This window comes from Etheostoma cragini, chromosome 8 (assembly GCF_013103735.1).
Source record: "Etheostoma cragini isolate CJK2018 chromosome 8, CSU_Ecrag_1.0, whole genome shotgun sequence".
NCBI lineage: Eukaryota > Metazoa > Chordata > Actinopteri > Perciformes > Percidae > Etheostoma > Etheostoma cragini.
This window is the reverse complement of record NC_048414.1, coordinates 4,282,488-4,282,714: the sequence shown is the minus strand read 5'-3', so window position 1 is coordinate 4,282,714 and position 227 is coordinate 4,282,488.

The following is a 227-nucleotide window of genomic DNA, read 5'->3' as shown; positions in this document are numbered from 1 at the left end:
TAGGGGACCACTAAGGTCTATATAAAAGAGACTTCAGATACAGTATTGGGGGACCACTAAGGTCTATATAAAAGAGACATCAGATACAGTATTAGGGGACCACTAAGGTCTATATAAAATAGACTTCAGATACAGTATTAGTGGACCATTAAGGTCTATATAAAAGAGACATCAGATACAGTATTAGGGGACCACTAAGGTCTATATAAAAGAGACTTCAGATACAG